Source organism: Macaca mulatta, chromosome 9 (genome assembly GCF_049350105.2).
Source record: "Macaca mulatta isolate MMU2019108-1 chromosome 9, T2T-MMU8v2.0, whole genome shotgun sequence".
Taxonomy (NCBI): Eukaryota; Metazoa; Chordata; class Mammalia; order Primates; family Cercopithecidae; genus Macaca; species Macaca mulatta.
This window is the reverse complement of record NC_133414.1, coordinates 38,650,612-38,671,727: the sequence shown is the minus strand read 5'-3', so window position 1 is coordinate 38,671,727 and position 21,116 is coordinate 38,650,612. Positions and strand designations below refer to the sequence as shown.

The 21,116-nt window shown below is 36.5% G+C and overlaps 1 long non-coding RNA gene and 2 pseudogenes across 1 annotated transcript in view; all 3 read right to left on the bottom strand.

Annotated features, from left to right (window-relative positions):
- On the bottom strand, window positions 2,833-3,685 carry MACMULV1R-PS1024 (vomeronasal 1 receptor macMulV1R-ps1024 pseudogene; annotated as a pseudogene).
- LOC114669916 (uncharacterized) overlaps window positions 5,259-21,116 on the bottom strand; it is a 50,950-nt gene continuing 35,092 nt past the window's right edge. The window contains exons 4-5 of the long non-coding RNA XR_013397794.1: window positions 13,797-13,884; window positions 5,259-5,511 (exon numbers count right to left, since the gene is read on the bottom strand). This is a non-coding gene — a long non-coding RNA (uncharacterized LOC114669916). The remainder of the gene's footprint in view (window positions 5,512-13,796; window positions 13,885-21,116) is intronic.
- LOC106996307 (transmembrane protein 161B pseudogene) lies at window positions 17,280-18,656 on the bottom strand (annotated as a pseudogene).

Here is a 21,116-nt window from a genome sequence, read left to right as displayed (position 1 = left end):
GCAAAAGAAACTACCATCAGAGTGAACAAGCAACCTACAGAATGGGAGAAAATTTTTGCAATCTACTCATCTGACAAAGGGCTAATATCCAGAACCTACAAAGAACTCAAACAAATTTACAAGAAAAAAACAAACAACCCCATCAAAAAGTGGGCAAAGGATATGAACAGACACTTCTCAAAAGAAGACATCTAAGCAGTCAACAGACACCTGAAAAATTGTTCACCATCACTGGCCATCAGAGAAATGCAAATTGAAACCACAATGAGATACCATCTCACATCAGTCAGAATGGCAATCATTAAAAAGTCAGGAAACAACAGGTGCTGGAGAGGATGTGGAGAAATAGGAATAATTTTACACTGTTGGTGGGACTGTAAACTAGTTCAACCATTGTGGAAGACAGAGTGTCGATTCCTCAAGGATCTAGAACTAGAAATAACATTTGACCCAGTGATCCCATTACAGGATATATATATAAAGGATTATAAATCATGCTACTATAAATACACATGCACATATATGTTTATTGTGGCACTATTCATAATAGCAAAGTCTTGGAACCAACCCAAATGTCCATCAATGACATACTGGATTAAGAAAATGTGGCATATATACACCATGGAATACTATGCAGCCATAAAAAGGATGAGTTCATGTCCTTTGTAAGGACATGGATGCAGCTGGAAATCATCACTCTCAGCAAACTATCTCAAGAACAGAAAACCAAATACCACATGTTCTCACTCAATGGTGGGAACTGAACAATGAGAACACTTGGACACAGGAAGGGGAACATCACACACTGGGACCTGTTGTGGGGTGTGGGGATGGGGGAGGGATAGCATTAGGAGATATACCTAATGTAAATGATGAGTTAATGGGTGCAGCATACCAACATTGTACATGTATACATATGTAACAAACCTATACGTTGTGCACAGGTACCCTAGAACATAAAGTATAATAAAAATAAATAAATGAACTAACTAGGGTTTTGTTACAAGATGCTGTCATCTACAACAGAATATATATATGGTTTTCCTCATGTGTACACTATTGATATTTGTGCTTTTTGAGAAAATACAATACACATTAAAAACATTAATTCAGAAAGCTAAAATTCTTAGAAAGTCATAAGAATTCTTAAAAAGGTGAATAGAGTTGAAGGGAAAATATTATAATCTCTCAGGTATATAACTAAAATAAAGAAACAGTCCAGAAACAACTCATCATGCTAAGGAGCAAGTGCTGCTCTTAGATATGGGTGACTATAATGATGCCAAATCCATGCAGGTTGTCCGACTTCCCCATAATGCATATGGAAAAAAAAAAGTCTTAAACTTATGGCAGATCTCAAATCTGAGAATCAAATTATAACTTACCTTGCACACAGAGAAAAAAAGTTACTAGAATGAGTGTCAGAAGAAATTCAATACATTAAAAAAAAATGTAAAAAAAAATGGAAAGAACAAGAAGTTACAAGCTCAAAACATTATATTCAGCCAAATGGAGGATAATTACAAATAAAACAAATCAATTTAATACTCAACATATAAGTTAAAAATTAAAGTATTATCTAAGCTGATGAGATTAGTGAACAGAAATTAGTGAACATAATTATTATAGTCCAATAGAGTAAAAGGAGAAAAGGTAATAGAAAACACAAATATAATTATACATACATGAAGAGTAGAAATAGAAGAATGAGAAACAAAACAAATATAATTTTTTCTGTAAAATACATTTTAAAATGAATAGCAATAGTTGGCTGGTCGAGGTGGCTCACGGCTGTAATTCCAGTACTTTGAGAGGCTTAGGTGGGTGGATCACGAGGTTGGGAGATAGAGACCATCCTGACTAACACGGTGAAACCCCATCTCTACTAAAAATACAAAAAATTAGCTGGGCGTGGTGGCGGACACCTGTAGTCCCAGCTGCTGGGGAGGCTGAGGAAGGAGAATGGCATGAACCTGGGAGGTGGAGCTTGTAGTGAGTGGAGATTGCGGCATTGCACACAGCCTTGGCAACAGAGTGAGACTCTGTCTCAAAAAAATATATATAGCAATAGTCAAACAATTGGTAATTTATAAGTTTGTACAATTGAAAACATGAATCCTTGAATTCAGAAATTGTGAGTTCACAAAAGAAAAAAATAAATAATACATAAAAGAAATCATAATCTGTATAACACCAAAAATGAGGAAAACACTAAAAATTGGCAAGAGAAAAATACATAACTTTCAAAGATGAGAGAAAAATTCCACAGCTTTTGTAGAGCCAGAAACAGAGAATGAATACTAATACAGGTGAGTAAAATATTAAAGCAAGAATTAGATACTTAGCTAAAATACCTTAGTCAAAAAAAAGTCTAAGTTAAAATATTTTCAAAAGAAAACACTAAGTTTTTTGGTTACAAATAAGAGCTTCTTAAGAGCACACTTCAAGAAGAAAGAAATGCTTTTTGTGTATACAGTTAAAATTTAAAGAGTATAAAAATTAAAGAGTAAGAGACTTGATTTGGGAATATCAAAACCTGGTGGACTTTGAACTAAGGAAACCAAATAATTCTTGGTAGCCTGAAATTCAAAAGTATTTAGATATGAAATTATAATTTCACACATTGTACTTAAGTCAGATGAAAATCCTGTGCTACTTCAATAATTTAACTGATGAAGGAAAAATCGCTGTTTTCAGAGGATTATTTTTTTGTTATGATCTTATTAAAAATGATGTCTCTTTGAATTTATTTTTGCAGAACATTTATTATTCCTTTATCAATTGATTTGTACAAAAGGACAAATTGATCTGTACCAAAGAACAAACGTAAGCCTAAAGATGGATCGTGAGCCTTTGGATATCCGGGATAACTGAGTTAAAAACCTACCACATGGTTAAGGAAGATAAAATAATGATGTCCACTGAGCCCATGATCACAAAGCAACTCACCAGCAGCAGGATGGTATGGGTGGCCCTTTTCTCTGGGGAGGGACTGGAGCAGAGGCTGGGGCTGTGAAGGTGCTGAGATCACCTCTGATGGTTAAACAAGAGTATCACCATGCACACAATTGCGAGCAACATAATTTCTACAAAGTAAATATTCAGGGAAAATGCCAGAATAAAAATCAGTCCCTTGATTATAGAGATTATCTGGGAAAATGAGCAATATTTACTTGTCAGTATTTATTTGTCAGTTGCCTGGTCTGTGTCACTTGAAATAAGCTACTGTATACATGATCGTGTTACTTCTGGAAAATAAATTGAGGAACCAAAAAAAGAAGAAAACATGGATAATGTAATTTATGGATTTATGCTTAACTCTTGACAACCAGGAGGTGCTAGGATTGATGGTGATGGCCTGGAGAGTGCTCAGGAGGCAGGAGGTGCAGATGGAGAGGCCCCCTTGTCACTCTGCTCAGGTAGAATTACACTTTACATCTGAAGTCATTCCAAAAATGAAGTGACTCAAATACATCTAGAGAAAACAAATCCATTACTATGAGAAGCATCACTAGGTGAATAAAGGCCAAGTGGCAGGTGATCAGGTCATGGGGACTTAGGCTTGTTATTCAGAAAGAATGTGAAGATATGGAGGAAAAAACAAACAAACAAACAAACAAACAAGACAGTGTTGGTGGACTCCAATGCCAGCTTGGAAATAAAAGGGATCTTTTAATGATAACATAAGTGGAAAGTGGGTCCTTCCAAATGGCAAAGAGAAAATCTATTTTGTATATCTGGCAAAGAAAGACTTCATATCATCAGTGTTTATTATTTAGTAGTCAATATCATCACAAATCATCTTCATTTTTTACATTATCCTCCTACCCTTGATAAACCTAGACTATCGCATATGACTTCTTGATCATTCAGCCTCTACATTATTTTCTACACCAAATTGTGTATGTAATAATTTAATAATAATTATTAAAACATACATGTATTAATATTTGTCTCACCAAGCCATCCACAATTATGACCTTACAAAATGTACACTATCTATACTCTAATTGTACCTGGGTCTCCCCTTTTAGACATTATACTTTTGTTTTATATTCTCTCACTTTATATTGATGCTGTTAACATATAAAATTATCCAATTATATGTGTATAGTTTATGTGAACTTGGTAGAATTTTAAGCTAATATGGAGAAAATTACCAAAGCAAACAGTTGAAAAAATCTTTCTAAGATGCCATCATTTTGACACTTTCCATTCTCTGTATCTCTTTCACATTTCTGGACCCTAATTACTACATTGAACTCACCATTATAATTCATAATATCCCCGTTTTTCATCAGAAGATTAGCAATCTTGATCTGAGGTGTAACTTTGTATGCCCATTGCCATGAAATATAATATATTCCTAGTATCTGAGAACTAGAATGTAAACATCTTTGGAGGGCATTGTTGTGCTTACCAAAACCCTCTTAGCTATACCACCTAAAAATGGCCCTGGGTCTTTCTCAGTTTAGTTTCCATCTAAGAGATTCTTTATGTAAATTCATTTCAACACATCCGCGTATTTCTGATGTCCATCACTGACTTTTCAAGAGAGTAAACACTACTTGCAATAACTTTATGAAAACTATAAAGTTGCGACAAAATGATCATAACATGATTTTTTTTTTTTGAGATCCCTCTTAATACAGGAATCCCCTCTTATGCCTTGAACAATATTTTGGTCTCCAATTTAAAATATAATTTTCCTCAAATTGTCTCAGGAAATACATGACATCAGAACACCTTGCATGATTTCACTGAACAATTTTGCAGCTACTAATGTTATTTGCCAGGATTGTAGGCACCATTGTGCTATCAAATCTATTTAATCCAGTGACTCAAACATTTTAGCCTTACATCACAAAAAAACGAAAAAGTACCATAATTACTCAGCCTCTTTTGAGATAAAAGTGGGCCCAATTATATGTCAAGATCAATTATGACTATACTGTAGAACATTGCTCTACAACCTCCTGATATCTATGAGTTTATAAGAAACACATTTTATAGTTAAAATTGTTATCTTTGTCCAAGAGCATAAGTTAGTAAAGAAACACATTCATCTTACTGCCAGAACCGATAACTGAGAGTGCTTTAGCATCTGTCTGCACCCTCAGAACAATTTTGCTCAGCTGTCACGATAGAACCAGGAAAAGCGTTAGGGTACTATTGACTTAAGAGCTTAATGGTATATTTTGAGGATTATACTTCCAGTAACATAATACTTGGACATGCACTAATAATATTGGCAACTATTTGTAAACTACATGTTTATATAATTTTATTAATACAATACACACATTATAAGCCACACACCAAAAGAGATAAAATAATTAGATAAAATAACATGAGAATTTGAATATTTTCTTCTTTTGCCTAGAATATATTCAGCTCACCCCATGTGTTTTACGGCCCTCTTTCTGCTAATAACAATAACACACTAAAAAATACTTGCTCTGAGTCATCAGATGGAGTCTTCCTTCAACAAGGCTCTTCAGGTCATTAGTACTGAGGCAGGACAGGAAAACAGCATGATATAATGGATTAGAATTTATAACTAACCCAAATGTCCATTAATAATAGATGGGATAAAGACAATGTGGCACATATACACCATGGAATACTATGCAGCCATTAAAAAGGATGAGTTCATGTCCTTTGCAGGGACGTGAATGAAGCTGGAGAGTATCAGTCTCAGGAAAATATCACAAGGACAGAAAATCAAACACCACATGTTCTCACTCATAAGTGGGAGTTGAACAATGAGAACACATGGACACAGGGAGGAGAAACATTACACACTGGGGCCTATTGGGGGGTGAGGGCTGGGGGAGGAATAGCGTTAGGAGAAATAAGTAAGTGAATGACGAGCTGATGGATGCAGTAAACCAACGTGGCACATGTATACCTATGTAACAAACCTGCACATTGTGCACATGTACCCTAGAACTTAAATTATAATAATAATAGGCCTGGTGAGGTGGCTCACACCTGTAATCCCAGCACTTTTGAGGCGGCAGATCATGAGGTCAGGAAATCAAGACCATCCTGGCTAACACGGTGAAACCCCATCTCTACTAAAAATACAAAAAATTAGCCGGGCGTGGTGGCAGAAGACTGTAGTCCCAGCTGCTGGAGAGGCTAAAGGACTTTATCCAAAATAGACAAAGAACTCTTAAAATTCAACAATAAGAAAGTAAACACTGTGATTTAAAAATGGGCAAAACACTTGGACAGGTACTACACCAAAGGAGATATAGAGATGGCAAGTGAGCAATTGAGAAGATGCTCCACAGCATATCCCATTAAGTTATTGTAAATTAAAACAACAGTGAGATGCCATAACACACCTCTTAGAATCACCAAAATTCTAAACACTGGCAACATCAGGTGCCGGGGAGGATGTAGAATAACAGGAACTCTCATTCACTGCTGGTGGGAATGAAAATGGTACAGCTATTTTGAAAGATGATTTGCAGTTTCTTATAAAACTACACGCTCTTTCCATATGATACAGTAATCTCTTTAGCATGTACTTGAATGAGCTGAAAACTTATGTCCATACAAAAACTTGCACATTGATGATTACAGCAGCTTTTTAAAAGAATTACCAAATCTTAGAAGCAACTGAGATATCCTTCAGGAGGTAAGGGGATAAACACATTGTGGTACATCCAGATGATAGAATGTTATTCAGTGATGCAAAGATATTATCCATAAACAGGAAACTTAAATGCATAATACCAAGTGAAGGAAGCCAATCTGATAAGGCTGCACACTGTATGATTCCAAGTATGACAACCTGGAAAAGGCAAAACTATGGAAGCAGTAAAAGAGTCAGTGATTGACAGGGTTTAGTGAGGAAGGCGGCGTGAATAGTCAGACCACAGGGGAGTTTTAGGGCGGTGGAACTGTTCTGTATGATTTTGTAATAGTAGGTACATATCGCTGCCCATTTATCAGAATCCATAGCATGTACAACACCAAGAGTGAACCCTAGTGTAAACCATGTGTAAACCATGGACTCTGGGTGATGATGATGTGTCAGTGTAGGTTCATCAGTTGTAACAAATGCACCACTCTGGTGGGGGATGTTGATAATGGAGGTTGGGCATGTTGGGGGAGGGGTAGAGGCTAGATGAGAATTCTCTGTACTTTCTTCTCAGTGTTGCTGTGGGACTAAAACTACTTTTTTAAAAAAATAAAATCCATATAGACAGGTCATGGTGGCTCACACCTGTAATCCCAGAACTTTGGGAGACTGAAGTGGGTGGATCTCTTGAGGCCAGGAGTTTGAGACCAGACAGGCAAAATTGGGAGACTCCGTCTCTACAAAAACAAAAATCTAGCTAGGCGTGGCAGAGTGCATGTGTAGTGCTAGCTATTCAGGAGGCTGAGGCGAGACGCCAGGAGTTTGAGACTGCAGTGAGCTATGATTGTGCCACTACACTCCAGCCTGGGCAACAGAGTGAGATCCTATTAGAAAGAAAGGAAGAAAAGGAGAGAAAGGAGGGAAGGAGGAGAAGGAGGGGCAGGAAGGAAGACAGGCAAGCAGGCAGGCAGGATCTGTATATAAAGAAGTAAATCAGATAACTCTTACTGGAAATCTAACAGAACAAATGTCTACCCAGATGTATATGTAAATGATCATAGCCACTTCATTCATCATAGCCCAAAATTAGGGGGAAAATTAATCTTTTGTCCTGATACCAGTTTGGTCAGGGAGATCCTAAACCCAGCGGCACTAGAGGAATTAAAGACACACACACAGAAATACAGAGGTGTGAAGTGGGAAGTCAGGGGTCTCACAGCCTTCAGAGTCAAGAGCCCCAAACAGAGATTTACTCATGTATTTATTAACAGCAAGCCAGTCATTAGCATTGTTTCTATAGATATTTGATTAACTAAAAGTATCCCTTATGGGGAATGAAGGGATGGGCCGAAATAAAGGGTTGGGTCTGGCTAATTATCTGCAGCAGGAACATGCTCTGAAGGCATAGATTGCTCATGTTGTTGTTTGTAGTTTAAGAACACCTTTAAGCGGTTTTCCGCCCTGGGTGGGCCAGGTGTTCCTTACCTTCATTCCAGTAAACCCACAACTTTCCAGCATGGGTGTTATGGCCATCATGAACATATCACAGTGCTGCAGAGATTTTGCTTATGGACAGTTTTGGGGCCAGTTATATAATAATAGGCCTGGTGCAGTGGCTCACACCTGCAATCCCAGCAGTTTAGGAGGCTGAGGTGGGTGGATCATGAGGTCAGGAGATTGAGACCATCCCAGCTAACATGGTGAAACCCCATCTCTACTAAAAAAATGCAAAAAAAAAAAATTAGCCAGGCATGGTGGTGGGCTCCTGTAGTCCCAGCTACTCAGGAGGCTGAGGCAGGAGAATGGCGTGAACCTGGGAGCCGAGATTGTGCCACTGTACTCCAGCCTGAGAGACAGAATGAGACTCCGTCTCCAAAAAAAAAAAAAAAAAAAAAAAAGAAAATCTTTTGTTAAGGAATTATTGTGTTCCTTTAAGGATGTCATATTTCCTTGCTTTCTTATGTTTCTTGTGTCTGTACATTGATTTCTATGCATCTGATGTAAAAGTCACTTTTTATTTTTGAATTTACTTTGAGGGTGAGGATTTTTTTCCTGAAGATGTGAGTAGAATGTTGGTTGGGTAGGGTTTATTGGCTTTGCATTCAATTGTGAAGTCTCTGTGCGATTTCTTTGGCTGTAAAATATCATTAGTGGTATCTATGGTTTCCTCAGTGCATTACAGTGGGGCTATTTCTAGGGGCTACAGTGAAGTTGTGCTGGTTACACTGAAATGCTGTATGGGCCCATCTCTAGGTTTCAGTGCTAGTGTTGGTGAACTAAGTTTATCTATCCTTTTGACCTAGAGTGACATATGCTGGCACCTGTGTTGGTGACTCCAGGCAGGCCACCAGCAGGGTAACTTACTCAGATGCCAGTTGTAATTGTAGCATACTGGGAGGGCGAATGGACTCTCAAACTTCTGGACAGTCATGGTGGCATGTGCAATGGAAAAATCAGTAGTGATGAAATGCTCTTCCAAGTCTCCAGTGCTCTTCTGAGTCCCAGCTGTGTTGGCAATGGTTGTAATGGGCTGTGTATGCCAGCATCTAGGCCAGTTGGTGGCACTTGCAGGTAAAAGCCAGCTGTGATGGAAGCAGTGTGTTGTTTATGCCCAACTTCAGTGACCCCAAAAGACACACTTTGTTGTCCCAGGTGGTGGATTAGGTTGGGGAATCTCCTTACAACCCTGGATCCTGCACTTTGTCCTAAGGAAGGGGTGATACTGGATGGAGCTGAATTGCACTCAAACTTCCCCAGTGATGAGTGCCTGCATAGAGGTAATTGGTAGGAGTGAGGCAATCCTCAGGGGGCTGGTGAAATGCTTGGGTGAGGGGCAACTGTCACTGCTCTGAGGTCCTGCCACAGGGAGGGTGGTGGTGGTCTCAGCACCCACAACTTTGACTGGTGGTTGGGCAAATTTATCCCTGTCATGCCCAGCCCCACTGGCGCTTGCTCCCTCCTCCCACCTGTCACAAACACCCTGGCTATTCTGTCAGACCTGAGAAATTTATGCTGTTCTTTAGTTCAACCCTGGGTCATAGGAACTCCTCCACAGCTCAAGATGAAGCCACTGTGACAACTGTCATCCTGCTCAAGTCCTGGGGATAATGCCCACTTTCAGTGCTGTTGGCTGCTGTCCATGTCATGCTTGCTTCTCAGTCTTGGTTGTGCTAGCCCACTCCCTGCTCATGCCCCAGTTCCATGCGCAGTAGCTTGAGTTTCCTTAATGACTAGGAATGACAACAACCCTGATGACTAGGACCATGAACACTCTGTTAGGAGCTAGGATTAAAAAGGTCATCTTGCTATAGCTTCTTAGGCTACAGGAAGTGTGTGGAACCAAGGGCATGTTCCCTCCCTTGAGTGGTTTCTTCTCAGTCACCTGACTGCTCCTTTGGCTAGATGCAGGGATTGGGAGGGTCAAAGTGCTCTCTCATGATCTAGATTTTATGATTCCCTAGTGAGAAAATGGACCAGAGAAATGCTGTTGCTTACTTTCTCCTATATTATAGAGTCACTCCTATTTTCCAGCCAGTCTTGGCCACACAGGTTGCCTGTTTTTCTTTTCCTTTCTAGTTTTTGTCATTTCCTGTCACTTTTCTGTTGATCTCTTGTGTTCTCTCTTGGACAACGTACTGAATATATGATTGTCTATATACTATTATGGTACTAAATGGATGCAGTTGGTTTGAAATGCTCCTAGTTAGCCATCTTAAAAAAAATTGTACCGATGTTAAATCATGCAACCTTGCTGAACTCATTTATTAGTTCTAGTGGGTTTTTCAAAATTTCTTAGAAATTTTTATTTGTATGATAACATCATATGTAAAGTTTCCAATCGCAGGTGGAGTCCATTCTTGTCTTTTTTCTAAAATAACTTTCCCAAACCTAGGTTTTAACCATTACATGTGACATTAGCTGCACATTTTATAGATGCCTTTTAGCAGGTCTAGGAAGTTTTCTTGTATTTCTGGACTGCTTTGGGTTTTACTTTAAATAGATGTTGGTTTTGTTAAATGTTCTTGTGTGTATCAAATTTTTTTTGTATTTTATTTTTATCCTGTGTTACACTGACAAATTTTTGGATGTTTAGCCTAATTTGCATTTTTGAGATAACTCCTTTTGGTGATGGTTAAACTATTAAAATTATCAAATCAACAGTGATACTATTTACATAGAGGTAGGTTTTTTTTTTTTTTTTTTTTTGAGACGGAGTCTGGCTCTGTTGCCCAGGCTGGAGTGCAGTGGCCGGATCTCAGCTCACTGCAAGCTCCGCCTCCCGGGTTTATGCCATTCTCTTACCTCAGCCTCCCAAGTAGCTGGGACTACAGGCGCCCGTCACCTCACCCGGCTAGTTTTTTTTTTTTTTTTTTTTTGTACTTTTTAGTAGTGATGGGGTTTCACTGTGTTCGCCAGGATGGTCTCGATCTCCTGACCTCGTGATCCGCCCGTCTCGGCCTCCCAAAGTGCTGGGATTACAGGCTTGAGCCACCGCGCCCGGCCGAGTAGGTTTTCCTTACACATTTTTTTTTATACTTTTTATATCTGTGGGATGAGTGTGATATTTTTTATTTTATAGTATAAACTCAGTGGTGGTGTAGGTCCCAGATCTCCTGGGAAGGAGGAAGAAACCTAATCTTCTCTACCTAAGTGTGTAAGTCATTCTCTATGTCTCAAGTCATAGTTGTTTCTGGAGCTCTGGGCATGGGAGAATACATAGTGATCTATGGACAGGAAATGGCTAGCCCTCAACTGAAGCCAACATTATTGAAGGTGAAAAATCTTAAGGTTAACAGTAGAAACCATGTGGTTGCCAGGTTTTCAGGAAAGCAAAGAGGAGATTAAATGTGTGGGTGACATGGGAGGGGTGAGTTAGTATGGGTTGGGAAAGGCAGACACAACTTTATTTCCCTGAGCAGTTTCCATTGTAATCAAATGGAAAATTTTTAAAAGTGATTTGAAAAGATCAAGGAATTATAAACTAAACAAGCATATTTGGAAAGGAGCCAAAGATAAATTGAAAAAAAATGAATAAGTTTAATACACAATATTTGGGTTAAATATCAAGTTAGACTCACATGATAAAAAGATTAGTAAACTAAAATATTGAGCAGAATGAATATCACCAAATAAAGACAAAGTATAAAAATATAAATATAATTATAGGAAGATTATGAGAAGGAAAATACATTTAAATTATCCAATAGAATATATAAAACTATAGAATATATAAATAGAATGTATAAACATTTCCACCAACAATAAATGAGAGCTCTTGTTACTCTACATCCTTGCTAGGGTTAGTGTAGTCAGTGTTTTAGATTTTAGCCACTCTAATATGGGTGTAGCAGTATGTCATTGTTATTTTAAATTTCTATTTCCTAATGACACATGATGCTGAACATCTTAACATATGCTTATTTGCCATACTTTCATGCTCTTTAGTGAAGCCTTACAACTTTTACATTTGTATTTGTTTGAATCCTTTGCCATTTTATAATTGGGTTGTTTATTTTTTTATTCTTGAGTTTTAAGTGTTTTTTATTTTTATTTTTATTTTATTTTATTTTATTTTATTTTTTGAGACGGAGTCTAGCTCTGTTGCCCAGGCTGGAGTGCAATGGCCGGATCTCAGCTCACTGAAAGCCCCGCCTCCCGGGTTCACGCCATTCTCCTGCCTCAGCCTCCCGAGTAGCTGGGAGTACAGGCGCCCGCCACCTCGCCCGGCTAATTTTTTTTGTATTTTAGTAGAGACGGGGTTTCACCGTGTTAGCCAGGATGGTCTCGATCTCCTGAACTCGTGATCCGCCCGTCTCGGCCTCCCAAAGTGCTGGGATTACAGGCTTGAGCCACCGCGCCCGGCCTTAAGTGTTTTTTATTGTTTATTTTTTGAGACAGAGTCTCGCTCTGCCGCCCAGGCTGGATTGCAGTGGCACAATCTTGGCTCACCGCAAGCTCCCTCTCTGGGTTCACGCCATGTCCTGCCTCAGCCTCCCGAGTAGCTGGGACTACATGCACCCACCACCACGCCACCTGGATAATTTTTTTCTTTTTTGTATTTTTAGTAGAGACAAGGTTTCACCGGGTTAGCCATTTTTAGTAGAGACAGGGTTTCACCATGTTAGTTAGGAGATAGTCTCCATCTCCTGACCTCGTGATCCACCTGCCTCGGCCTCACAAGATGCTGGGATTACAGGTGTGAGCCACTGCACCTGGCCGGGTTGTTTATTTTTCATTCTTGAGTTTTAAGTGTTTTTTATTTTTCGCATATTTGGATACCAGTCTCTTATCAGTTATGTGTTTTTCAATTATTTTCTCCCATTCTGTGCCTTTTCTTTTTATTCTTTTATCAGTATCTTTTGCAGTACAGAAATATTATTCTGTACTGACATATATGGCCAATCCACACTCAAGGGGAAGAGAATTATAATCCATCTCATATTGAGGGAAATATAAAGGAGTTTGTGGCTCTATTTTAATGTTTTGATTGATGTATAATTTCCATACTATAAACTGCACCTGCTTATAGTGTAAAATTTGGCTAAGTTTTGACACATGTATACCCATGAAACCCTCACCATTATCATGATAACAAACGAATTCATCAACCCCTAAAAAATACAAAACATTAAGTTTAAAGAAGCTCAGTGAGATGCAAGGGAAATCTGAAAACCAATAAAAGAAAGTCAGAAAATCAATTCAAGGTACAAATGAGAAAGGAAATAGGTATCTTAGAAAAGAAAATAAAAACCAGAAATTCTGAAGGAAAAAAAAAATTATTGGAGGAAACCCAAAACACATTTAAAACGTTAAAAAATAGGTTATACCAAGGAAAAGAAAAAAAATTCTATGACTTGAAGATAGGTCTTTTAAAATAATCAAGAAAAAATTTTGCAAAATGAATTTTTAAAATAAGTGAAACTCTTTGAGACATTTGGGACTACATAGGGCAAACCAATTTATGAATTGTATTATCATGGTTAGGAGAATTCAAAAGGCCTAGAGAACCTATTTAATGAAATAATAGATAAAATCTTTCCACATTTAGCAAGAGATTTAGACATTCAGATATGGAAGGCTCAGTGATCCCTAACAAATGCAGTGCAAAAAGGACTTCACCACAGCACATTAAAATCTGACTGTCTCAAATCAGTGTAAATGCACAGATTCTAAAATCAGAAAGAAAAGTGCATCTATTCACCTATGAAGGAGACACCATCAGACTAACAGTGGGTTTCTCAGGAGAAACCATAAAGGCCAGAAAACAGTGGGATGGCATTTTCAAAATGCTGAAAGAAAAAATAAAGTCAGCTAAGAATTCTACATTCAGCAGGGCTGAACTTTATAAATAAAGTATAAATCAATCTTTTCCAGACAAGCAAATGCTGAAGAAATGTGTCACCACTAGACTGGCCCTACAAAAAATGCTCAACTGATTCCTAAACGTGGAAGTAAAAAGACAATATTTACAACCAGGAAAACACATGAAAGTATAAAACTCACTGGTAAAGCAATCACACGAAGGAGGAAGAGAAACAAATCATAGGACTCTACTACAGGACTCCACCAAACAACGACAGTCAAAGAAAATGAAAAATTCAAATAATTTATAAATTAACTAGAAAACAACAACATGACAGGAACAAAACCACAGATATCAATGTAAACCTTGATTGTAAATGGATTAAATATTCATTTAAAAATATATAGATTGGCTGAATACACTTAGAAACATTTTTGAGCTATATGCTGCTTCCAAGAAACTCATGTTACCTGTAAAGGCGTGGAAAAAGATATTCCATGTAAATGAAAACTAAAAGCAAAAACGAGAAGCTACACTTATATCAGATAAATCATACCTTAAGTCAAAAACAGTTAAGAAAATGCAAAAGGATTATTATATAATAATAAAGGGGTCAATTCATTAAGAACATGCATATTATAAATATATATTTACAAAATGCTGGATCACCCACATTTATAAAACCAATATTTAGTCATAAACAGAGAGATAGGGAGCAATACAATAATACTTGGGAAATTCAACACACCATTCAGAGCATTAGGCAAATTATCTAGACAGAAAAGAAACAAACATTGGACTAAAATTGGACTTTAGACCAAATGACTTAAAAGATATTTACAGAACATTCTACTCAACAACTGCAGAATATACATTCTTCTCATCAGTACATGGATTATTGTCCAAAATAGACCATATTTTAGGCCACAAAATAAGTCTCAACAAATTTTAAAATACCAAAATCAGATTAAGTATCTTCTCTGACCACAGTAGAGCAAAACTAGAAATCAATACCAAGAGAAATTCTGGAAACTATACAAATAAATGAAATTTAAACAACATGAATGACCATGAAGTCAACAAAGAAATTAAGATGAAAATTATTTATAAAATGAATTCTAAACTTGGAAGCAAAAGGATAACCTTCATGAAAACACATAAAAGTAAAAAACCCATTGATAAAGAAAATACACAAAAAAAGAAGAACAAGGACTCATGGCACCACTATAAAAAAACTAACAAAGAGCAATGACAAAGTCAGATAAATAGTAAGGAACAAAGAATATATAAAACAGTTAAGACAATAACAGAAACACTACCTTAGATATCAAAGACAACCTTGAATGTAAATGTATTGTATTATTCACTTAAGATAATAGACTGTGTGAATGAACTTAGAAAACATGGTCTGACTATAGGCTGCCTACAAGAAATGCACCTTACCTATTAAGACAAATATAGACAAGAAAATAAAAGCATGAAAAAAGATATTTCATGCAACAAGAAACCAAAAGTAAGCAGAAATGTCTATACTTATACCACACAAACCAGAATTTAAGTTAGAATATAAAAATTCTGAGTATATATATTCACCAAACACTGGAGTACCCAGATTCATAAAGCAAATATTACTACATCTAAAGAGAGGAATAGACTGCAATACAATAACTGTGGGAAACTTTAACATCCCACCTCAGAATGAAAAAGATTATTAAAACAGTAAATCAAAAAACAAACATTGGATTTAAACTGGAATTTAGGCCAAATGATTTTCATAGATATTTACAAAACATTTTATCCAACAAAGGCAGAATAAACATTCTTTTTATTAGCATATTCTCCATAACAGACTACAAATCTCAACATCTGAAAAACAATAGGCTGGCCCAGCACGGTGGCTCAAGCCTGTAATCCGAGCACTTTGGGAGGCTGAGGTGGGCAGATCATGAGGTCAGGAGATCGAGACTGTCCTGGCTAACACAGTGAAACCACATCTCTACTAAAAGTACAAAAAATTAGCTGGGTGTGGTGGCCAGCACCTGTAGTCCCAGCTACTCAGGAGGATGAGGCAGGAGAACTGGTATGAACCCAGGTGGCGGAGCTTGCAGTGAGTTGAGATCACGCCACTGCACTCCAGCCTGGGTGACAGTGCAAGACTCTGTCTCAAAAAAATAAATAAATAAATAAATAAAAATAAAACACAATAGGATATACATGACAACACATTGAAAAAATATGTATTGCAAATAACTCAAACCACCATAAAATACAAGTAAAAATCTACACCAAGAGGATCTTTGGAAATTATATCAATACATGAAAATTAAATAACATAATCCCAAATGACCACTGGATTAATTAATAGTTAAGATGGACATTTTTTTGAACTTTAAAAATGTATTTTAATCTCATTCCAAAAGGAAATAAAATTTCTAGATACAAATCATCTCATTCAAATCACTTTTTAACATACATTCTGCAACTTAAAATATTATAAGGAATCAATATTCCCATCTTTTATAATCTCAATATATTATATATTTAATATATAATAAATGTACAATACATACAGGTAGTCAGCAGGTTTACAAAGTAATTTCTTTAAAGTCTGATCAGTATCGATAAATACTTTTAGACTATTAAAAGGAGCTATTTAGGATCATAGAATAAAATAAAATATGGCAGGTACAAGCCTAATGGCAAGATTACAAATGTTCATATGGCCAATCATTTTAAAAGAACTCTCTAGTTGGGTAGAGTATGTTTTAAAACAATACTCTTCCTATTCTCAAGCTGAAGTAGTTGTAGATATTAACCATATTCACCTCCATTAAATTTAAAATAACTATGCAGTTTTCTTTACTGTAATATACAGTAGCTATCTCTTCCTTTCTGTTGGATTTTATCATTTCAGGAGTAACTAATACATTACCAACAGAAGAGACTTTAGCCCCTTTCCCTCCCCTAAAGCATGGCTCAGTTTGAAGATTGTTCTATAGACAGCCACTATGACTACCAACAGTACCATAATACCGTTAAAAGCAATCAATAACTAGAGTCATTTGAGATGTTTCAAAGACTGCTGGAGGTTTCTGTCAACCAAGGTAATCAGAAATATTACCCTTGTAGATAGCCCTCTCATACCAGTAAATACAGAGAGTTAAAATTCCAATGCCACAGTGTAACAGTTAACAATCTATTTTGTAATTTTAAATATTATAACATTAATTCACCCTGAGAATACAAAGGAAACATTTAATACAAGATATTCTGATTTTTTTCCCATTGTATTTACTTTCTTCTGGTTTTCATCAGCCCTTTAAGGACACAAATATTTGAATTTAAAGTGTGATTTTGATATGTATTTTTGTTAACTGAGATTCATGCCACAGTCAGATATTGGTGATAAAAAAGCCCAAAAAGGCTTGTAGAAAAGAGGCAAGCAGCAATCCACCAGGTCAGAAAAGACAGAAGTCCTCAAAAAAGAAGAAGAGTAAAAATATTTTTAAGCTGCTCAGTGTCACTGTTATTTGTGTAACAGTAACCTTCATCTTCCCTTCAGCTGACGGTAATTCAGAGTAAACAAAATTGTAGAGCAGACTATTATCCACTGGTAAGGTAGAGATAGATTCTGGATAAATACCCCAGGAATGATTGCCTAGTGTTTTCAAAAGCAGAGTGGTGTGAAACAGCATTACCAGAGGCACCACATACTGCAGTGCAATGACACAAAGATAATAAAAGACTCAAGCCACCGTTTTCTGTAGCTCAACTGTACTTATTCACCCTGCTTCTTTCTTCATCTGATCCACACATTTTTGGGCTAAATTTAAATAAGCTTGCAGGTGACTACACATCATGGCCAACCACAAAGCACACAGCAGGATTATTAACCAGAGTCGCGGAGTATCGAATGTGGCTTCTGGCATTAAAGGGATACTTTCTTCACCCAAGGTTGGGTTCTTAATGTAGTCTTTGGTGACTGGTTTTACCCAGAGCAAAACCATAAATAAATGTGCCAAGAAGCTGATATGAAGTAATGTTTGTGTAATTTTTTCTGTTGTCAAATTCAGGGCATCCAGAAGCATTTGAGCCAGTCGTAATCAAGGAAATGTCAAGAAAGCCCCAAAGGGTGAACAGAAAATAGCCAGGAAAAATTTGAAAGTAAGTTTTGAAACAGGACTCTGAGATTCTAAACCTTGCTTTTCAAGAAACTGCATCACACTATCTGAAAAATTTGTAAATCCTGTTTCAAGTCCAAATTCCAGATAATTTTCTGTTACCATCAACACTACCATTGCTTTGTCAAAGAAAAAAAATCCAAAGGTGACACAAATAGATTTTTCACCACCATATTCTACTTTAATATATTGTGTAGTTAACGAAAATAGAACTTTGATTGCAAAAGACAAAACAAACCGGCACCAGACTAAGCTGATACTCATTTCCTGTGTAAGCCTCATAAACTTGTAATAGACTTCAGTTACTAGATACACAACTGTAGCAGCCACTGTGAAATCCACCAGTCACTGGTATTCTGGAAAATAATGCAATGCTAAAGTATCCACTTCTGTATCTGACTTTGTTTCTAGATGAAGGTCAATATCCTGTGGAATGGTTAATGACTTACTTTCAATGTGACCATTATATTTCCTACCTTTTTTGCTTTTCCCTTTTTGCTGATTCCCCGCAAGAATTCCACTGAGCAAGAGAATAGCAAGGTATAATCTTCTGCATGACACTGGCCATCACCATGGTAACAACAGCTGTATATCTATCACACACTATGAGTGAGAACATGCAGTGTTTGGTTTTCAAGATGGATATGTTTTTAACTATTGAAAGAAGTGAAAATGAAAACACGACATATCAAAATCTATACTATACAGCAAACACATTAAGAACAGGTAGGCAATAGCAATAAACATCTACACCAGAAAGCAGAAAGATTTCGTATAAACAATATAACAATGCACCTCAAGGAAGTGAAAAAGCAAGGACACAGCAAACCCAAAATTTGCAGGATGAAAGAAATAATAAAGATTGGAGAAAAACTAAAGAGAGACTAAGGAAAGAAATACAAAGGTCAATGAAGCGATATGTTATTCAAAAATATAACCAATATTGATAAACTGCTAGCTTGACTAACCAAGAAAAGAGATAAGAAACAAATCAGCAAAATAAAAGAACAGACATTACAATTGATATCACAGAAATACCAAAGATAATTAGAGAATATTATAAATGCTAACAAACAGGAAAATATAGAGGAAATGATTGAATTTCTATAAACACATAACCTATCCAGACTGAATCAGAAGTAGAAAAACTCAAGTGATCAATGAATAATGAGACTGAGTCAGTAAAAAAATGTCTCCCAACAAAAAAAGAGACAAAATCAGGTCGAATAACTGCTGAATTATTCCAAATGTATAAAAAAAGAATGAACACCAATCCTCCTCAAACTATTTCAAAAACACATAAGAGAAAGGAATGCTTCCAAACTTATTTTGTGAGGACACAATACCAAACAAGACAAGGATCCACCACCAACAACACAAAACTATGGGCCAATATCTGTAATAAACATAGATGCAACAATCTTTAATAAAATGTTAGCAAACCAAATGCTACAGCACATCAAAAGGTAATGCACCATGATCAAGTGAAATTTATACCAAAATTCAAGGATGCTTGCATACACATCAATACACTGAATACGTTGCCTCAGTAGAATGAAGGACAAAACCCATATAACTAGGTCAATAGATGTAGAAAAAGTAATTGATAAAATTTAACATCTTTTCATATTAAAAACTCTCAACAAACTAGACATAGAAAGATCATTCTGTAAAGTAGTAAAGGTCATATGTGACAAACCCAAAGCTAACAATATACTGAACAGACAAAAGCTGAAAGCTTTTTCTCTAAGACATCGAACAAAACAAGAACGTTCACTTTCACAAATCTTATTGAACATGAAAGTCCTAATCAGTAATCTGGCAAGAGAAAAAAAAAAAAAAAAAAAAAAAAACAGACATCCAAATTGACTTGCAAAAGGAAGGTAAATTGTCCACTTTGCAGATGACATAATTTTTTATATAGAAAAACCTAAAAAAGACTCCAATAAAAGACTGTAAGAACTCACAAACAAGGCCAGGTGCTGTGGTTCATGCCTGAATTCCTAGCACTTTGGGAGGCCAAGGCAGGTGACTCTCCTGAGGCCAGGAGTTCAAGAACAGCCTGGCCAACATGGTGAGACCCTGTATCTACTAAAAGTGAAAAAACTAGCCCATGGTGGCATGCACCTGTAGTCCCAGCTAGTCTGGAGACTGAGGCAGGAGAATCACTTGAACCCAGAAGGCAGAGGTTGCAGTGAGCTGAGATCATGCCATTGCACTCCAGCCTGGGTGAAAGAGCAAGACTCCATCTAAAAAAAATAATTAACACACAAAAATCAGTAGTTTTTTAACACATTGACAATAAAATAGTCAAAAAATGAAGCTAGAAGGCAATCCTGTTTACAATAGCTATATAAATTACCAACAAGTAAATTTAACCTAGACATGAAAAATGTTTGTGAAGATAACTACAGAACACTGATGAAAGAAATTGAAGAGGACACAAACAAATTTAAAGAAATCTCATGCTCATGGATAGAAAAAATTACTATCATTAAAATGACTACATCATCCAAAGAAATCTAGAGTCAATGCAATTGCTACCAAAATAACATCATTTTTATAGAAATTTAAAAAAACACAGAAATCTATCATTTGTATGAAACCTAGAAAGAACTACAATAGACAAATTAATCCTGAGCAAAACCAATGGAAGAAAATAGAGAACCCAGCAATACACTTCTGTTTGTAGAGCCAAATGATTTTCTACAAAGGTAGCTAGAATGTACACTGGGAAAAGAATACCTTCTTCAATAAATGGTGTTGGGAAAATTGACTATCCATATGCAAAAGATTGAAACTGTATCTCTCACAATACACAAAAGTCAACCCAAGATGGATTAATGACTTAAACATAAGACCTGAAAGTATAAAACTACAAGAAGAAAACATTATAAAAATCAGAACATTGGTCCAGGCAAAGATTTTTTGGTTAAGACCTCAAAACCACAGTCAACTAAAAGCAAAATTAAAAAATTGAAACTATCATAAATGAAAAAGCTTCTGCACTGCAAAATAAATAATCAAAACACCAAAG